The 16891-nt window shown below is 49.2% G+C and overlaps 1 protein-coding gene across 1 annotated transcript in view; it reads right to left on the minus strand.

The window, feature by feature from the left end:
• TMEM200A (transmembrane protein 200A) overlaps positions 1 to 16891 on the minus strand; it is a 769591-nt gene that overhangs the window by 359676 nt on the left and 393024 nt on the right. Inside the window, exon 4 of the mRNA XM_078648883.1 lies at positions 3714 to 3834. The gene's annotated coding sequence lies outside the window, so the exon portion shown is untranslated. The remainder of the gene's footprint in view (positions 1 to 3713; positions 3835 to 16891) is intronic.

Below are 16891 nucleotides of genomic sequence, written 5' to 3' on the forward strand. Positions count from 1 at the left end.
AGTGTAGGGGTAAAAATTACTATTCCTACTCCAGTGAGTGCAACAGTAGGGTAAGCGTTGGATAGTGTAGGGGTAAAAATTACTATTTCCACTCCCAGTGAGTGCAACAGTAGGTAAAGCGTTGGATAGTGTAGGGATAAAAATTACTATTCCCATCTACTCCAAAACTCATAACTAGCCTAAAACTAAAAAACTTCAATTACTTACCTTATAATGCGTTGTAATGGCATGTGTTGTAATGGTATGTGTTGTAACGGCATGTGTTGTAGTGACATGCATTGTAATGGCCTGCGATGTAAAGGCAGCTGCGTTGTAACAGTTGCCTTGTAAAAGCAGTGTGATGTAACGACTGCGTTGCAATGGATGTTTCCCAATCCCTTGAACTAGTGCCGTGTTGTGGCTGGAGGTGAACTCAGTGCACCTAGCGTGGCACTTTGACATTACCTGGTGCCCATACTATTATGCGTGGGATCAAGGGGGCCTCCCATTTCCTCTGGCATCTCTTCTCAACACCTGTGTGAGGGGCCCCTTCTTTCCGCCTCATTGCCCACTCCGCGCCAGGTGGATGGTAGCCAATACCAATACAGGCACGCTACCTGGAAATTTTGCTTGTCGTCCCACCGGGTGCCCTCGTTGGACCTGCCAGGAGAACCTGAGCACCCTCTGACTCATGGGTGAGTGGCGGCAGCGATGGATGTCGGTACCCAGCAGCCAGACTACTATTCCTCCCCGAGTCAACACCAGCATAGAGGTGTAAGTGTTGAGACAGTGAAGCCCGAGGGGGCGCTAGGAGGTCAATTTTTGCCCTGGCACCTCGCCAATTTCCTGCAGCCCCGTCAACCCACAACACGACACACTCCGACATCACTGAGAGGCCTAGAGTGTCTTCACTTGATACCAGACATTAACTCCGCCCAGACAACTGTTGCCTAACTTGGAGCAACTCCCTCCTTCCATGACAGCAGCCTGGAGCCATAATTGAGGCACATGAATCACAGTTGTGAGCTTAGAGAGATATTCTCGTGGCTAAAATTGGGAGTCATTCTCCCCTCGCTTTACCCCTCATTTTCACATGCCCTGGCCACTGCGCACCGACACCATAATCGAGGTGCATATGCCTGATGGTAGGGGAAACCCCCCAACCCCCTCAAGAACCCTACAATATTGATTCAAACCACCAGAGGGGACCCATAGACCACGTGCAGGTGTTCACTGGGGAACCCCTCGACTTTGACACAGGAAACAGCTCAGTCCTCTCATCGAGTGGTATTGTCCCACACAAAGGATGGTCACAGAACATGGCCAGCTCCAATCTGCCACAGTGGCCTCACCCCTGCAAACCCACACTTGGAGGCCCTGGGAACCCTTATACCTTGAGATACCACCCTCCTTTCCATGTCACACAAGTTGGACAAGGTACTGGTTGCCATTAACTATTCACCGTGGAGGATAGGTTTTGCAACACTGTCCACGGATCGTACCTTCCTGTGTAAAGACAACCGCAAACTTGTGGACAAAGTCTCTGGAGGTGAAAAGGTCCTGACCACCCTGCAACCACTTGCAAAAGACAACCAGTCGACAATTTGTGATCTACAAGACCACGTCCTGTGCCTTGAGAATAGAGTGGAGTTTTTGGAGTGCCACCCCCACAGGAGTAATATCCGTTTTCAGGGGCTGTCAGAGGGAATTGAGGAAACAGACCCTCTTGCTTACTTTGAGACAGGGTTTCAAACCTTCACCACACCATCGGACACCACACCTTACCATTCTCTCAAGAGGGTGCACCGCATCCCAGTGTGGTCCATGCCACTAAGATCTGCTCCCCGCCCCATGCTGGCAAAACTCCTGCACTTCGAAGACCTGGACGCCATACTTCATGGGAGCAGAAAAGCAGAACCTATCCAACTCAAGGTCAAACTCATTATGCTATTTCCCGACTATACCTGGTCTGTGCAGCACCAGAGTACCGCCTTTCTGGCCATCAAGCAGCCTCTCCAACAGCGGAGGGGTGCAGTACTCACTCCCATTCCCCGCCCACCTCAAGGCCATTCCCAATGGCTCCACTGTCTATTTTACTGATCCCAGGGAGGCCTGGGATTGGGTGGACTTACACCTGCAGGCAACTGTGTCCAATGGAGCCCAGGTGTCGGTTGAGGCCTCCTGGGTGTCCTTGACATGTTCTCCCAACCTAGAACAAATCAATTCTGTCCGCCAATGGGCGATACAAGCCACCACAAGCTTGGGGCCCAATACCATCACCATTGACGACTAGAAGGGCCCTCACACATTCTCCTATGTAGAAAACACACCCTGCTCTGACTCCCAGTCTCCTCCGATGGTGACCCCGCAGACAGCAGACACCCTAATTTGAACACTGCATGACTATTTTGATAGACGGCCGGCTGTCATAGTCTTGTCCTGATGTCTCATTTACATCAAACAGGCGATCAGTGACTTACTGGTCCCCCAGAGTGCATCACACTTCACACACCTGCCCAGTCCCTGGGACCCGTGCCACGCACAGGCTCCTGGCGGCGTGCCTCTTAGCCACTGTCCGCTACTTGCCCCCCCACGGCAAACCTCAGATCCTACCTTTAAAAGGGCTTTCGGGCTATCCCATGCATGGCCCTCGATTAGGGTTCCCCCACCAATACACTAGTGGGAGAAGAATATGCTCTGCAAGTACCACCAGCTGTGGTAAGCTCTCAGCATTGGGATTATCTCCCTCCCCAGTTGACACAGTATCATTTACACGTCCCCTACCTCCCAAACTTGGCATCCTGCAGATGCAGGTTACTATTCTACAAGAGACACATGTCACAGCCATGGAGCTGAAGTGTTTGTGCTGGCATTTGGGGGACATTTTTGCACCACGACCTACTTGGCGTAAACATGTGGCTTCCTAGTGTGGCTATGCCCTAGGGGTCTCCTTTCAGGAAACCAGCAGGACAATCGACAGAGATTACCATTGCACCCTCCTTGAAGGCTGCCTAGATGGTCAGCCATTTCTAATCGGAATCATAGATGCACCCAATGCTGAGCAGGGAACCTTCTGGGATACCCTCTTCGAGGCTCTTGCCCACAGTACCGAGTCGACCCGTGGTGTTGGGCAGAGTTATAACTGCGTGATTGAAATAGCCCTGGACAGATCGCATCCTCCCCTACCGTGTTCCCCCCACATGGTCGGGCAGATTGTTTTTGAACCTTGATACGCCAATGGGAGATCACAGACGCATGGCGGTCCCAGTGTCATGACTCTGCTTCCTCCTGCCATTGCAGGCTCATGTTTGCACTTTTAAGCTACCATGATAGCATTAATGGCACAGAAAATACAAAGACATTACTCTTCATTTTGTGTATTGTGTCATATATGTAGCGGTAGTGGATAATACATGCATTGACTTCCATATATATTAAGATCATTTCAATCCATGGTGACCGCGGTAGCATTATTTAGTATCTTGCAATCCATGTTGGCAGTGGTAGTGTTTTCTGTACTTTTTGTTTATATTTGTTGTTCATGGCAAACCACATGTCGAACAATGGGGAACTGCGTGAACCTGCAAGTGCCTCCACAAATGTGAACACACACATGGCCAGCTCAACGGTTGCACGTTGCTATCACAACTCACTCGTGCGGCTGCTTGGATGCTGGTTTATTTAAGGCGCCTAGCCTAACCTCATGTGCTTGGCCTCGTTGAGACCCCGCTTACCTGGACTCTTCCTGGATTTCCTCCCACAGCGATACTCTTGGTTGCAGTGTTTTGTTCCTACTTCCTTTTGGCTGGCGGCTTCCGTCCCTCGTTACGCATCAGCATATCTGCAGCTCAAACCCTGCAAAAAAGTAAAAAACATCACAAGAAAAGTCAAGCTGGCATTTCTGTGCCGCTCTTTGAGGTCTCCGCGCCTCTGAATAGGACACTTTAACAATAGAGGTACAATCTTTCTTTTTTTAGGCATGTGTGAGTAACCTATAGTAAAAACGCATATACTGTGATGAACTTGCTATGACCATTAAGCTGATTGTTCACCCAGCTCTATTGAACACTGGTGCCAAACTACATTATCTTGTACATTTCGTTTGATTTGTATTGTCAATTATTGTTACAATAACAAAAAGACTTGTATATAGTGATTTGCTTATTGTTTATTGTCACAGCATTGCTTTAATAGGTGCTCAGTGAGTCTTTGACCCTATTGAAGATCACAATCTTATGGTTTACTAGTCTTCCCCTGTGACTTGTGCAGTTGATACAAAGGTGGGTTTTGCCTAGCATGTAAAGAGGGGGGGTTGGTATTGAGTGCATGCCATATGTCATCAGTGCAGGACTAACACCAGGCCTTTGTGTGTTACAGTTACTTTTGAGATCCTAGATAAAAGAATGTTGTCCTGCCCCACTTGTAGTGTTACAGAGAGTCCTGTCTGGTATGATTTGATATGAATATATCTAAAAGATGCATCTCATGTCTGTCTTCCAGAAGGGCTAGTTATCTCTCTTCTTGCAGTCTACCCACATCCAGAGAACCTAGACATACATGAACACTGGAGAAAACCCTCACATCATTGATCCAGTCCCAATCCAGGTGCAAGCTTATTAGAGGTGGTCTACAGTAGCAGTGTGGTCTCTTTTTCTTTTGTTTCCTTCCCATTCCCCCTTCCCTTTGGGGGCTTCTTAAGGTGCTGTGTAAATACGGTTCACTGCCACTGTAGGCAGTCCTCAGAGGGGTTTGGGTTCAGTTGTCACCAAAACTGAATGAATGTGGTATTCAGGTGAGTGGCACATGACATCTAGCACCCTACATCTCAGCTCTACTCCTTCCATTCCATCCTGCATAGCCTGCACATGCAGCTCAACCACTTTCTCTGCCCTCCCTCACTGATACCCCTTATTCTGCATGCAGACTATCTAGGACAAATATTCTCTGATCAGGGTGCGCACATCCTGGACCTTAAGTGGGCCCCCCTGCCTCCCACACCCACTTGGAAACTGTTGCAGGACTCTCTTGAGGACCCGGTGTTCCAGGAAGAGCAGGGTGCATGCATCTGGCAGTACTTTGCTGAAAACCACAATGCAGCGTCCACCAAGATGCTAGAATAGGATGCCTTTAATGTAGTTGGGAGAGGAACCTGTATCTGTCTGATAGCAGGAGTCCGCAGGACCTTTGAGAGGGACATACCAGCAGCCGAGCAAGCCCTAGCTGGACTGGGCACCGGGCAAGACACTGATCAAATACTTTCACCTCAGCTAGCAGACGTGAAAACTGCATACGCTGCCCTTCTTGAAAATGTGCTGCACAATAATTGCACAGAGCACGCAGCTAAAGTTCATTGGAAAGGTGACAAGCTTGGCAGACGCATAGCTTGGCTGATCTGGCATGAGTCAGTAACTGCTTCTATAACCAAAGTAATTGATATTGCAGGCATTATAGTCCGCATCCAGGCTGGTATACGAGCAAGCATTCTATGAGTACTACTCATCCATCTATTAGATGCCCCACCACCTCCGGCGGAGCATATAGACATGTTCCTGTTAGACATTGTTGTTCCCCACATCTCAACCCACGTCAGACTTTCCCTGGACATGGAGATAACACCAGCGGACTTAAAACAGGTGATTCATGATCTTTCCCAGAACAAGACACCAGGCTCGGATGGGCTTCCATTGGAGTATTTCCGCAACTTCTCACCGCTCTTGGTGCCCTAGATGGCGGAGATGTATGAAGCAGCAACGGGAGGTGGGGAGCTTCCCTAATCACTTCGTAAGTCCCTCCTGGTCTCCCTCACCAAGCCAGATAGGGACCCCAAGCTACTGGCCTCCTATTGGCCCACTGCTATTCACGGGGCAGATTATAAAATCCTAGGCAAGATTGTAGCTTGTCGATATACTGAGATCCTCCAGAAGCTAGTGCATCCTGATGAAAACGGCTTTGTCCCGGGCATTAGCACCTCCCAGAATATCCAACACCTCTTCCATGTGCAGGACCAGGAGTGGGGGTAATTCCCCCGGATTGCCTGCCTCATTCTAGATTTAGAGAAGGCATTGGACACCCTGATCTAGCATTACTTGTTTGCAGTGCTCACTCAATGGGATTTGGACCTCCACTCTCAGCCTACACAAAACTACTGTACTCCAACCCAACGTCCTGGGGCCGCCTGGGCTGTCTAGTCTCAGATTCCTTTGCAGTGGGCTGAGGGACTGAGCCACTGGGATAGAGCCACTGGCCGTGCGGTTGCATGAGAGGGGCCGGGAGTAGGGCATACCAATTCCGGTGTAGGACACGCACAGTGTCCTTGTCCTAATATGCAGATGATCTACTCATTTATGTGTGTGACATGACGGCTGACTTAATATCCCTGGAGTATACACTTGCAGAATACAGCTGTACTCTGAGTTGACTGGGAAAAGTCTGTTATAAACCCACTCAGCCCTGTGCAAACACCACAGGATATATATCTTGTTGAGCCCCCCTCAAGTGGCACACCTAGGTAATGTGCTACTTGGGGGTCCGCCTTTATCAAACTCCTCTTGACATCTAAGAGGTGAACCTCCACAGGGCCTTGACAGGCATCCGGATCTAAGTGCACTTGTGGCGGTCCCTCCCTTTGGCACCTATCTCCAAAATTGCCATGGCAGAAACGGTGGTCCTACTCCGCCTTCTGTACTGCTTCGACAATTTCCCTGTTATACCCCACTCCTTTTTTAAGGAACTAGAGTTTCTCTGCTGTACACTCATATGGGAGCCCGGGTGCACATTGCTCTGACTTAACAGCAGCTGCTGGTGGACCAGGGAGCCTTGGGAGCTCCATCCTTTAAATGATACTTTCTAGCAGCGCAGCTCCAATGGCTGTCCCACTGGACAGTTGGGCGATACCTGGATCAAGCCACCTCAGATCTCAGGCCCTTACCGGGACCAGCGATCCAGTGCCTCCTTATCCCGAGGGCATGTCCCGCAATCGCTTGGCCGGTGCAGGTGGTAGTGGTTGTAGCGAAGACATGCATGGCAAGGATGCATCACCTCTCCATGGGTGTTCCGCTCTATGCCGCCAATGTGCCTCGGAGGATTCCTCCCCTTTGCCAGGCTTACTACACTGCTGTGGAGTTAAGGATCTGGACAGAACACTTGTTACTTGAGGTAGACCTATTCACATGAAATGAAATGAAAAGAGAATTTATAGAGCGCAATAGCTACCCTGAGGCGTCCTACAGACTGGTGCGTGCTGAGGAAAGAGAGGAGATTAATCAGAGTGCGAGAAAAGTAGAGTTTTTAGCTGCTTGCGTAAACACAGCAGATTCGGTTCTGAGCATAGATTGATGGAGATGGAGTTCCAGAGTTTTAAGGCATTATATGAAAAGGACCGGCCTCCGCATCTGGATTTTTTGATCCTGGGGACTGTCACCAGAGAAGAGGATGATGATCTGACATGTCTTGCTGGATTATATGGAGTGATCAGAGAGTGATTGATAGACGGACCAGTTTTCCAGAAGGCTTGATGGGAGATACAGAGAGTCTTGAACTCAATTCTATGTCTTACTGGCAACCAGTGGAGGCTACTCAGTCCGGACTTTATCGAAAGGCGCCGGGGGATTTGGAGAAGAGTCCGTGCAGCGGAGTTCTGTACAATCTGGACAATGTTAAGAGTGGATTGGGGGGCACCTAGGTAGAGGGCGTTTACAAAGTCCAGTCTGGAGACGATAAGACCTTGGACCATTATTTTCCTAGCTTCGAAGGGCAGTAAAGGAAGGATCTCCCATATTAGCCTAAGTAGGCCAAAACAGGTTGCCGATAGTTTAGTTACTTGGGCGTTTAAGTTAAGAGATTTATCGAGCCATATGCCAAGGCTCTTAATTTTTTCCTTGGGGGTGGGAGGCGGCCCTAGTGAGGGAGGCCAGAGTGTCTTGAGGGCTAATGGGGAGGGGTTACCTAAGAACATTAGCTCGGTTTTTTCCCCGTTCAGTTTCAGGTATGACCGGGTCATCCAGTTGGAAACTTCTTCCAGGCAGGTCCTAAGTTGTCTTGAATCGTATTTAGTTGGTTCAGGGATACCACTAGCTGGGTGTCGTCCGGGTATGTGATGATTTTGATTCCAAAAGGACGAACAACCTCAGCTAGTGGCCTCATATAAACATTAAACAATGTAGGGCTCAGGACCAGCCCTGGGGAACACCGCAGGGAAGAGACTTGCTTAGAGAAGTAAAAGAGCCCTCAAATACTTGAAAAGAACGGTCGGTAAGGAACGATTCAAGCCAGGATATTGCCTTACCCGAGATCCCGATGTACGCAAGCCGTGAGAGAAGTGTGCTATGATTAACAGTGTCGAAGGCGGCACTAAGGTCCAGGAGGATTATGTCCGCTGATCCTCCCTGGTCCAAGATCTTCCGTGCCTCCTCCGTCACTGCCAATAGTGCAGTTTCGGTACCATGCTTGGGGCGAAAGCCAGTTTGGGAAGCATTGAGCAGGTGGTTAGACTCAATGAAGTCTACCAGTGTGGCATTGGCATATTTTGCGAGTATTTTCCTTATCCAGGGGAGAAGGGAGATATGCCTGTAGTTTTTTAGGTAAGACTGGTCGAGATTCGTTTTTTTTTAGAAGGGCCTTAACCATCGCACGTTTCCAGGGTAATGGAACTACGCCTGTGACTAAGGAGGAGTTAAGTAGGTTGAGTACTGTAGGGAGAATATTATCAGTTACCATAATCATAGAGCGAGGGGGGGCCGGGTCGTTGGGAGAGCCTGATTTTACCTGGGGTAGTATGGAATTTAATATAGTGGGGTTGAGTGGAGGAAAGGATTGCAGGGAAACCGTGGGGTAGGTATCCAAAATAGGAATGATTAATGGTTGAGCACTGGTAGAGGGGGGCGGAAAAGAGGAGTAGATAGTTTGAATTTTATTAGAGAAGAACTCCGCTAAGTTGTTACAGCGGACTTGGGCATTGCCAGGGCCGAGGGGCTGCTCTCGGTGCTTTAGAAGGGTTTTTGCGATTTCTTTTGGTTTGGAGGCCGCTGTATTGATTTTTCTGCATAGAACGCTGATTGAGCTGTTTTAATCTCCTTTTTGTAGGCTCTGAGCATGAGTCTGTAGTTGCTTTAGTAGCGGGGGAGAAGTCCAATCTCCACTTCCTTTCCAGGCGTTTGCATTTGGATTTTAATGCAGGGAGTGCGGGAGAGTACCAGGGGGCAGTTTTGGAGCTCTGCTTAGATTCCGTGCAGCTTAAAGGGAGCACAGAGTCTAGGAATTTGGAGATCCAGCGATTAAAGTCCTCATTGGCTGATGTGGGGTCACAGAGGGGCATCTCCTTTCCATTTCCTGTCTGAGAAGAGTAATCTCCCCCCAAGACAGTTCTCTTTCACCGTAGACTTAACCACACCTGTCATCCCCACTGTGACCTTCTGGGGGTATTGCCCGCAACACAACCAATGTCCTTGGATCAGTCTTGAGCAATGCTGAATTTTGCTCCTTCACAGGATGTGTATTTATGTTTTTTCATGTAGTTGAGAATTTCTCACGCGTGCTTATATCTCAAAGGTCTGACGCTGATGGCTCTAATGTTTCATACTTTTAACTGAATCCGTAGAAGGCTTATCAGAAGTAACTGGATGAGCTGTCTTGATTATAACGTTTTTGTTGAAGGATAGTCGTAATTTACGAGGCATCCAGGATTCAAGAATTTCCTAACATGATTTGGCTGCATCCTCCACACCCTCCTTGAGACTGAATATCCCCACATGGCTTTTGTAATTGTCATTGTCATTTTCTAAATCTGTAATGCCCATGGAGAGAGAAGCAATTTTGGAGCATTCTCTGTGATTTTGATATTTTGTCCACAAGACAGCTGATATATGATTCAGCTTCAGTAATCCTGCCTGCTAGTTCTTTAGAGTCTTTCCTTGAATCCTGGATGTATACTTGTGTGAGATTTGTGTTTGTGCTTTAAGCTGAAGTCTCTGTAGTATAAGATCTTTGTTAAGGGACTGGTGTAACTTAGATTTTAGTGGCAGCTCTGCTAGCGCTAGGAAGGTCTTGACAAAAGAAACAAGACAACATAACATCTGAGATTGCTGAGATACGAATTCCTCCTGAGAATACAGACTGCCTCTCACAGAGACAAAATTCCCCGGGACCAACATGGAGTGATAGTGTGCTGCGGTTTATCTTCCATGAGTTCCCCAGGAGTTGGGAATGACCTGAAGTTTCCCAAGATACTCGTATGAGACTCAACTGAATTGACGGACCTGTAGACTGAGACTGTCTATAAAGCTAAGATCTAATCTTTCAAAACTGGCTATCTTATGGTTTGAAATGTTGTTCCATGCAATCGCTAATGATGGTATCTCACTTCCACTCCAATGGGGGGTAGTGGACTTTCAGTGGGCCTTCACTGCAGTGCAAGCCCACCCTACTCTTTGTGTTGTGTATGGGGTAACAGGCACTCTACAAATTGGAGTGGTGGGAGTTTTCGAACCCACAGTGCAGGGTAGGAGGGAGGAGGAAGTTCTATACCTGGGGGTTTTGTTTTCACTTCCTAAGTGGACTGGTTATCTTACTTTATCTGTTGTTCTGCTTGGCACATGTAGAGATTTAGAAGCTGACACCAGGAGGGGTGAGGCGAGGGACACCATTCTAGATCCACAGTACAAATGGGCATCAATCAAGACCTTATCGGAGTAGACATCATGACTGCCCTATCTGATGGAATAGACCGCCTGGCCCATGCACGAGACAATCTCATGTCAACAATGTACTCAGAGTTATGACGTGGAACGTCAATGATATGGGCAATAAGATAAAATGCACTTTAGTTCTCCAGTACCTTCGTAGGCATGCTCCAGACATAGTGCTACTACAAGAGACACACTTAAAGGTTAGGGGCCATATGTATCAAAGCAAAATGGGTTCGCAAACGCCGAAATTCGCAGAATTCCGGCGTTAGCGAACCCATTTTCGCTAAATGGTATGTATGAAACATTTTTGGTGCAAAATAAGTAATCGCTAAATTTGCCATTCCTTATTTTGCAATTGCATTTTAGGAATTGCAAATTTTGCGATTCATTAAATGCAATGTATCAAGGAAAAAAACATTCCAAAATGCCATTAAGGATTCGCAAATTACCACCAACTTATAGTTGGTGGTAAGTTGCGAATTCTTTTAAAAAAGCATTTTTTTAAACATCAAAAGGTGCCATGTAACGCTCATACATGCCCTTAGGGCATGTATGTGCGCCATATGCGAACACATGCCATTTTCAGGGGTGCAGCAGGGTGTTCTTGAGACACCCCTGCACCCTTGAAAATATTCACAATTTGCGATTAGCAAATTGCGAATCGCAAGTTCCCCCTTCATTACTATGGGCATCCTGACCCATAGAAATGAATGGGAAATTATTCCTTAATTGCGATTAGCAATTAGCTAATCGCAATTAAGGAATTTTTAAGGAATCGCTAAAAAGAAGCGATTTCCTACATACATACTATTTTGCGATTTCTAAATAGCGTTTCCTTAAAAATCGCTATTTAGGAATCGCAAAACGGAATGTTGATACATATGGCCCTTAATCACTATAAAGCCATGGATCGATATGGTTACACTCTGCTTGCACACACAGGATTCACTTTGAGATCTAGAGGGGTGGGGATACTGGTCAGATCTTCTCTTCCCTTTGTCCTAAGTAAAACTTGCATTGATCAATTGGGCAGATTTGGTGTACTGACTGGTACATGAGAGGGTATGGTCCTCAATGTATGCTTGTTATATGTAACACCAAAACTCCATGCTGACGCCCTGCCTGCATTAAGTACGCTATTGTTGGAAATGCTGGTAAGCACCCTATTACTGGGGGGAGACATGGAGACATGAATGCCACTATGGACTCGAGAAGGGATAGGGTATCGAGATCGGACAAGGGAATAGGCATGGAGCCCCAGTGAGCATTTGTAAATGCAATAGGGCTGGTGGTTATATGTCATGAACATAATCCTGGGATTAAACAATTCACATTCCACTCAGCAGTTCATGAGGGCTACTCCCACCTAGATTACCTTCTGACACACTCCACTAGTGCAGCCCTATTATTTCGGGGTGCAATCCATAAGGCGTGTGGTATTTCAGATCACTCACCGGTGGAGGAGCTACCACAGGGTCCAACCAGAGATGATACACTGCCACTCAGATTAGACCCTCCGCTCTTTAAAGACAAATACTTTAAGGATAAGATAAGACGGAACAATACCTGGAGATAACGTGGGCACTGTGTACAAGACGGTGAGACGAGGATATGCCAAGGCCCTGGAAGGGTGGAGGAGGAAGCAACCGAGATTAACATATGAGGCCCTGGAAAATAAGATTTTTATGCCTGAAACACTGACACTGGGTGGCTACGTTCCTGACCTACTTGTTAGACATCGACTCAGACTCAAACAACAACAAATTAGAGATATAGCAGAGGATAGAGCTCGGGCACAGGCCAGAGCGACACAACAATGACTTTATGATGAGGGGGACAAGTCCAACAAAATGATAGCCTGGTTAGAGAATAGAGAAAGGGTAAATAATTGGTTCCTGGAGATTTGTAGCACTAAGGGAACGGTTCACAGAACAAGGAAAGAAATTGCTGTAGCATTTTCTGACCACTATGAAGTGCTACACACATCTGCTTCAAGCAGCACAGGGGCAGGGGGCAGGCTGTCCTGTGACGGCAAGCCTACCATAGCATTTTAAACCTCTCCAGTCCGCTGTTTTAGACAGCTGGGTGGAGAGCAGGCACTAGCCCCCATGCCTGCAGGAACGGCGAGGCAGCCCACTCCAACCTATCCTGGTGCAGCCCTCATGCTACTATAATTGCCATCAGCATGGGTCAGCATTTTTTATGCATGTTTATTATTTCAGGGTGGGCACCCTAAAGCATGATACTTGTTAGAAATGGGATATCTGGTTGGCTAAGTCTTGCGCCAAAGCCAGGCAGAGACCAACCCTCTAGTCAGGGAAGGGAGTTACATGCCAAAGATAACCCCTGCTCACCCCCTTGGTAGCTTGGCATGAGCAGTCAGGCTTATCCCAGAGGCAATGTGTAAAGCGCTGGTGCACGCACACAGCAACAACATACCAGGCACACCACAAAAGGAACTCCACACAAGGTTATATCAAAAACAGCCTTTGTATTCTCATAACACGGTAGAATGGTAATCACATAATATACATTGTGCCACATGGCTCTAGGTAATATCTACAAGGGATTATGTACACCTGACAGGGCCAAATGGACCACTGTCAGAACCACCACAAAGTGAACTTAGTAAATGTAGGACATATCATAAACGTACATCCAGTAATCACTTGCAACCACTGTACTCCGCATCATCCTGTAACATAAACCATATTATGCACAGTATCACATTTAGGCGTGAATTACATTCTGCGCCATCGTCGCCAGCATAAACACACTCTGCGATCATCTCATAAGTCTAAACACATTAGACAATACCCTCACCAGCATAAATAGATTATGCATAACTCATAGTAGAGAATAATCTCACAAGCATAAATACATTATGCATAACTCACAGTAGAGAATAATCTCACTAGCATAAACCACTGTTTGCAAATAACATCATACATAAACCACAGTTAGAGGTATAAAACAGAGTGTGTAAATCATAGTAGATGAATCACATTTCTTAGCACCACATAAATTACATTAGGGCCTGGCGCACTACAAACCTCACAGTCCCTAAGTCCCAAATGTCAGAGCTGCTGCCAATGCAGCAGAATCCAAAGTGTGCCATTGCATTGGGGCAGAGGAGTGCATCTCATTCCTGTCTCCTTCAAACATGCCCCCCAAAGAACTGTGGCCTAAACATTGCAGCTGATGCTACTTGCCGTGCAGCTGTGAAGAACAAGGCCTGGCACCACTGTGCCTCTTCTGTCCCCCTCAGGGACTCTACAACCAAAAGGTGCCCAACATGTTGCGGCTGCCCACGTTGGTGCGGTGCATCTGGGAATCACTAATCAGCCCTGGCACAACTGTGCCCTCGGGGCTTCCACTGGGGCCTTCCAAATACACTTGCCCCCATCGTGGCAGTTGCCCACTGTCCAGCAGGGCAACTGTAGAATATGGCCCTGGCAGAACTGGCACCACTGTGCCCCAAGGGGGCGGGGGCGACCACAGGGGAGAAGGCACCGACAATGTGCCCCGTCACAGCCCCCTACTAGACTGCAATACAATTTGCCCCCAAACTGCAAAGAAGGAAATGCTCCCACCTTCAGGGTTACCAGAGCTTGATAACAGCAAGCTCAGCCCCACTCACCATTCCTTGGAGACTGAGCTCTTCTTCCTCTCGCTGGCTCCTCGGGTGCTCCTCTTGGGAACACACAGGGCTCCCACTCAATGCAGCGGGGGCAGGCATCGACAATGTGCCTCGGGCCCCCTCCACCACCAACATCACACTGCCGCTGCCCGCAGGGCTCTCTCTCATGCAGGGGAGCTCCGCTTGTTCACTGGCTGCAGCTTCCGCCCCAGAGGGCGCATAGCTCCAGCCCCGGTCAGGCGGCTCCTGCCTGACTTCTGGGACGCCACTGGCAGCGCGGCGGCCTGTTTCGGTAATTTACTTGATTCTATGCTAATGCAGGGTGGGCTCCTACTTTTCTTCTACACCCAGGGGGATCCCCACGTCTGGGGTCCCCTTGAGGGCCACACAGCAGCGGGGTGGGCACCCGCCCCCAGAGTAAACCTAGCGGTCATGCAGGGTGGGCACCCGCCATTAAAAGTAGCGTGAGAGCTGGGTGCGCACCCGCTCTCCTAAATAAAATCCACAATATGGGGTAAGCTCCAGCTTAATCATGAGATGCATAGGGGGGATCAATCAATGTATTTATAAAGCGCGCTACTTACCCGTGAGAGTCTCAATGCGCTGAGGGGAGAGGGTGCCGCTACCGCTCAAAGAGACAGGTTTTAAAGAGCCTCTTGGGTCTGCCGTATGTGGGTAGGAAGGGTGTTCCAGGACTTGGCGGCGAGGTAGGAGAAGAATCTACTGCCGGAGGTTGTTCGTTGGATGCGGGGGACAGCGGCCAGGGCGAGGCTGGCAGAGTGGAGCGGGCGGGTGGGGGTGTAGAAGCTGAGTCTGCTGTTGAGGTAGGCTGGTCTGGTGTTGTGGAGTGCTGTGTGTGCGTGGGAGAGTAGCCTGAAGGTGATCCTCTTGTCGATGGGGAGCCAGTGTAGGTCTCTCAGGTGGGGGGGTGATGTGGTTGTGACAGGGGAGGTCGAGGATCAGTCGGGCGGAGGCGTTTTGGATGTGTTGTAGTCGTCGCAGGTGTTTGGCCGGGATAACTGCGTAGAGTGCGTTGCCGTAGTCCAGCCTGCTGCTGACGAGGGCCTGTGTCACTGTTGTTCTTGTTTTGGTGGGGATCCACTTGTAGATCCTGCGTAGCATGCGGAGGGTGTTGTAGCAGGAGGAGGAGACGGCGTTGACCTGCTTTAACATGGAGAGGGAGGAGTCGAGGATGATTCCTAGGTTGCGTGCGTGGTCGGTGGGTGTCGGTGCTGTTCCTAGCGTGGTTGGCCACCAGGAGTCGTCCCAGGCCGAGGGTTTGGATCCGACGATGAGGACCTCTGTCTTGTCCGAGTTGAGCTTCAGTCGGCTGCTCCTCATCCATTCGGCGACGGCCTTCATTCCCTCGTGGAGGTTGGTTTTGGCGGTGTGCGGGTCCTTGGTGAGGGAGAGGATGAGCTGGGTGTCGTCGGCATAGGAGATGATGTTGAGGTCGTGCTGGCGGGCGATGTGGGTGAGGGGGGCCATGTAGACATTGAACAGCGTCGGGCTGAGGGATGAGCCCTGGGGTACGCCGTAGATGATGTCGGTGGCTTCGGAGCGGAAGGGGGGGAGGCGGATGCTCTGAGTTATGCCTGAGAGGAAGGATGTGGTCCAGTCCAGGGCCTTCACTTGGATTCCGGCTTCTTCGAGTCGTGTCTTTAGTGTGCAGTGGCAGACCGTGTCGAAGGTGGCTGACAGGTCCAGGAGGATGAGGGCTGATGTTTCGCCGTTGTCTAGTTGGATCCTGATGTCGTCTGTGACGGCGATGAGGGCTGTCTCGCTGCTGCGTTTTTTTCGGAATCCGGACTTGGACAGGTCTAGAATGTATGTTAGTCTCGAGGTAGCGGGTCAGCTGTGTGTTGACGATTTTCTCGATGATCTTCGCCGGGAACGGGAGCAGGGAGATGGGACAGAAATTCTTGAGGTCCTTGGGGTCCGCCTTGGGCTTCTTGAGAAGGGCGTTGATCTTAGCTTGCTTCCAGCTTTCCGGGAATGTGGCTGTCTCGAAGGAGATGATTACCTTCCGTAGTAGGGGTGCAATGGTTGCGCCTGCTTTGTTGAATATGTGGTGTGGGCAGGGGTCTGACGGAGATCCTGAGTGGATGAAGTTCATAATCTTGCATGTTTCGTCATCGTTGACGTTGGTCCAGGAGATAAGGCCATTGAGGCAGGTGGTGTTCGTAGGAGGGGTGGGGTCTGGCGTTGTCGGGGCGGTCGTGGTGTTGAAACTGTTGTGGATGTCCACGATTTTTTGGTGGAAGAAGGTGGCCAGTCACACAGTTCTTGCGAGGGCGGGATGTCGTTGGCATTGGTGCTGGAGTTTGAGAGTTCTTTCACGATGCTGAAGAGCTCTTTGCTGTCGTGTGCATTGTTGTCCTATGCCGGGATTCCCCTTGCACTCACGATGCAGCCCAGCGCTGCAGAGACCAGCTCCCCCCAGCAGCACATAGCCAAGCGCTCACAGGGTGCAGGGAAATAAAAGAAGTCCTAGAGGATAAAAAAGAAGCAAAAGGTCCCTGGTTCATAGCTGGGCCCAGGGAGGCAAGCCCTCATGGCGGTTCCTCCTGGGCCCCAGCAGCAGCACGCC

Source organism: Lissotriton helveticus, chromosome 6 (assembly GCF_964261635.1).
Source record: "Lissotriton helveticus chromosome 6, aLisHel1.1, whole genome shotgun sequence".
In the NCBI taxonomy this organism is placed as follows: domain Eukaryota; kingdom Metazoa; phylum Chordata; class Amphibia; order Caudata; family Salamandridae; genus Lissotriton; species Lissotriton helveticus.